At 46.0% G+C, this 4,203-nt stretch overlaps 1 pseudogene; it reads right to left on the reverse strand.

The window, feature by feature from the left end:
• Positions 1-1,075: 1,075 nt before the first annotated feature.
• Positions 1,076-2,270, reverse strand: LOC128571018 (uncharacterized; annotated as a pseudogene).
• Positions 2,271-4,203: the final 1,933 nt, after the last annotated feature.

Here is a 4,203-nt window from a genome sequence, read left to right on the forward strand (position 1 = left end):
TATGTTCCAGCTCCATCCATGTAAACATGAAAGAGGTATTCTTGTGGATGTGGATCTTAGACTGAAATTAATCTGACAATGGGCTCTCTGAAGCCACCTGAGACTCCATCTTACCAGGTTTTCTCACCTGGGACCCTTCGTGGAATCCATGACTTCATTAGCCCCTGTCAGACAAACCAGATGGGTTCTCACCCTGAACGGGTTTCTCCTGCCCTCTTCCCACTGGGCTCACATTTTATAAGCCTGTGTTCTTCTTTGGGGTCTTCTTTGCCCATTTCCATGGTGTTGCTGTTATCTATTCCTGCTCCTCAAATCTCCCTACATCTACTTTTCCCTGGATTAATTTAGAGCATCCATTATTATTTAGTATCTTTTTTTTTTCCATCTACAGGATGACCCAACCCCAATTGGTTTAAAAAAAAAATGCAGCTTTTCTCTATTATTTGCTGTGAAGCTCTTGATGGTGATTGGTCTGTAAATGGTGGAAGACAGGTATGGAGACCTTTCTTGTTTCCTGTTCACACATGCATCTCAGATGGGGCTTCATGAACACATATCTCTCTCTTTTTTATTTTTTCATTAGGGAACTTCTTTATTCTTCTGTTACGTGGCAAATCCCACCCACCATGGACTCTGCCCTGCTGGGTCTCCACAGGTGAGGGGCCCGCCCCAAACCATGTCTTCCTTTGAGCAGCACAAATGCTTTCCTCTTACAACCCCCTCATCCCCCTTTCTGGTCCTCATGGTAACCCCTCAGACTCCCCAAGGAAGATGGTGCTGATAAGCTCACCCAGTCCATGCTTTGCAGGTGCCCATGGTAGGCAGCAGGGGCTAGGGTTAGGTGAAGTGAAGTGAAGTGAAGACTATTAAGCGAAGACTTATTAAGGGCTAATCTCCAAGGATTTTGTAAATACACCCTTGAAGTAGAGAGCTGCAGGCAAGCTCGGAGTGAAGCACCTAACAAAGCCAAGAAGTCAGCTCCCAGGCTCCTTTCTGCATTGGTGATCAATAATGCCAGGAAGAGGGTTTTCCTGTAGCTCCCAGTTAATTCTGACCAAAGAAGCCCCCAATCCAGTCACTCAGACTCTTGGGGGCTGTCTGAGGCACAACCAGAACCCCTCACAAAGGTGGTATCTGTCCGAAACTTCATGCTAGTGGGTGGCTGGTGGCGGAGCAGTGACTCCCCCTGGTCCTGGGGGTATAGGTTCAACACAGATAGTGGAGATGAGGCCCTCACCAGTTCCACAGGGCCTTTTCAGTTGTCCAAATGGCTGCAGCTTCTCTCCATGGCACCCCAATCCACACTGTCATCTGGGGTGTTGGCCATCACCATCCAGGGCCTCAGGCACCCCTGAGCAACTGCTGCCCTGGCCCTGACCTTTGGCCCAGCCTTGTCCTCCACCACCTTCCACCCAGTGCCCCTGGTGTGAAGCTCAAAGGTACCCACCTGGCATATGATCACAGAAACATCTTCCTGATCATCTCAGATGCATTTGGACAGAGCTTGGGCATCCTGGTCTCCACCATCTCTGTCTCAGTACACACTCATGTCCACGTCCCAGTCATCAGGGGGTGGTTGTACGTCTGCCAGGCAGGCTCCCTGTGGTATTTCCTTGCCCTCTGCAGTGTACACAAATTTTTATGCTCCACAGGCTCTGTGTCCTCGTACTTGAAGGACATATTGCTGTAGCTGGGAGGAACCTGTATTAGGAAACTGGAGTTGCAGCTTGGGTGATGATCTGAGGGAGTAGACATGAGGCCCGAATCAGATCTACAGGGAACCAGAGGGGAGTCCCCACATTCCGACTGGACATCAGCCCTGCTGGGCTTGGCTCTGGCAGTGCTCAGGTTGGCCAGGGTGAAGGCTTCATTCTCTGCCTTCTGACTCCAGCTCCTTCAGGATGTTAAAGGAAAGGAACCTAAACCTTTTTTCAAATGTGTCTTCCTTTGTGGATTCTGAACACGGATTGTGTCAGATTGTTCTCTGCATACCCAGCTGGAGTCACACCAGGTCTAGCAATATCAGCATTTGTTAAATAACAAGTTGGAGGGCCCTGCACTGTGTTTCTGGTTTTCCCATCAAAGTGATTTCCCATGAAAGTGGGAGCGGTAGAGAGAAAAGAAATTATCTCTTTATCTGCATCTTGCCCAGAGGACTGGTTCCTCAATAGGTAGTTGAAGATGAAACCCGGCAGCCAAGTCCTTTGAGGATCCAGCCACTGGCGGCCATGTACATGCCAAGAATCCTCTGGGCTTGAGACAACCCCCATACTGAGATGATGCAGCAGCAGGTGTGAGTCTGGATAGGAGCAGGGTCTCGAGCAGGGACAGCCCAGGCATCTGTGGCTGAAGTCTGGGTGAGAAGTTGGCTGTCTGTGGGAGAGTCTATAGGAGTTAGGGCAGAGTCTGGAGTGGCCTGGGAAGCGGCTCACTCAGGGCAATGATGGTGGTGGAAGTAGAGATGAAAGTATATTGTATGGGAAAGCAAATCACAGCAGGACAATGAAGAAACTAGAGTGAAGGAGAAAGAAGCATTCAAGGTCCCTTTCCCTTACATTATGTAAGTGACACCCTTCATCTCTTGTGTACAGAGCAGTTTTAACTAAGTATTGGGGAAATAACAGTGGCTATTTTTACCCAGATGAAATAGACCCTTGGGCTAGGGACTGTAGCTAGAAGAAACCAGTAATGAAGGAAAACCCATGCCCTAGATTTAAAATTAATCAAACAGCATCACTGTCTGCAAAGCATGGTACTAGGAGCTAAAAGCATATAAAAAGCTGGATAAGACCTGCTATTTCATATGTATACTCAGTTGAAGAGGTATTTATGGAGACAAAATTGTAGACATTCAATTCCATGAATATGATTATCTAATAGTTGGAATTTGTAGGAATAAAAATGTTAGGTCTACTTCCTGAAATAATGGAGGCAGCCCAAGGAAAATGTAAATAGTTAAATTCTTTAAAAGAAAAAAAATAGATGACTCAGATGTACCATAAGAGTCAATGCAGAAGAAAAGCTATTTCCTCCCAAACACAGCTAATGAGGACAGCTGGAGTCAGCTCCATAAGTTAAGTCAAACATGCAGAAAAGCCTCAACTCAGTGACCACTAAAAAAGTCTGGCATCAAATTGTTTTACAGTTATGTGATATCATGCATTTTGTCCCTCCAGTTGTTGGTAAGCAGAGCGGGTGTGGTGGGGTTCATTTCTGGCTAGACTATAAACAGAGTCACAATTATGGAAAATTTGGGGTTGGATGATTGCTAGTCATAAAAGTGGTGGGCATTATAAAAGTTCAGCCCTGTATTAAGCGGACTGCATCCACATGTTAAGTCACATATCAGGCAAGAGACAGGGGTGTCTTGGAGGCAGACAGCACCTCTGCGTCTTCCATGGAAAATCTCAGACGCTGCAAACACAATCTCTGTTACCTATGTGTAGAGAGAGAGAATGGATAGAAATAACCATAGTGTGGTTGCACGCAGTGGCTCATGCCTGGAACCCTAGCACTTTGGAGGCCAAAGCAGGACAATCTCATTCAGACCCGCCTGAGCAAGAGTGAGACCTGGTCTCTACTAAAAAAGTAGAAAAATTAGCATGGTTTCATGTGATGTCTTTAGTTCCAGGTACTTGGGAGGCCGAGGCAGGAGGATTGCTTCAGCCCAAGAGTTTGAGGTTACAGTGAGCTCACTGACACCATGGCATTCTAGCCTGGGCAATAGAGTGAGACTTTGTCATAAATAAATAAATAAATAAATAGTAACATTTTATGAAAAAATGTAAGAGACAGATGGTGAAACTTTGCTGTTCATATCATCAGAAGATAAATGGGCAAATATTTTGATGTTAGGGAGGCCTATTTTATGACTCAGAGAGGTATTTATTAAGAAAATTGATGAAAGGATAGTTCATAAAATGAGAAAGTGAGGGTAGGGTTTAATAACAATGAGCTGCTCACAAATATGTTTGTGAGATAAGACAGGAGAATGAGGGAGTAGGAAAAGAAATCTCTTACAAACTCTTCAATCTGCTGGGAATAAGAGTGAAAGAGGGAAAGAGAAAGAGGGAGGCAGAGTGCGGGGATGGCAGCAAAGAGAGGCAGCCTGCCCCACATACACAGAAGAGGACCTGTCTGAGGACTTGCTGAGATTTCTGGGACAATCTGTGAAATGTGTGCTGCCCGAGGATGCTCGCTGTG

The sequence above is a fragment of the Nycticebus coucang genome, chromosome 18 (genome assembly GCF_027406575.1).
Source record: "Nycticebus coucang isolate mNycCou1 chromosome 18, mNycCou1.pri, whole genome shotgun sequence".
NCBI lineage: Eukaryota > Metazoa > Chordata > Mammalia > Primates > Lorisidae > Nycticebus > Nycticebus coucang.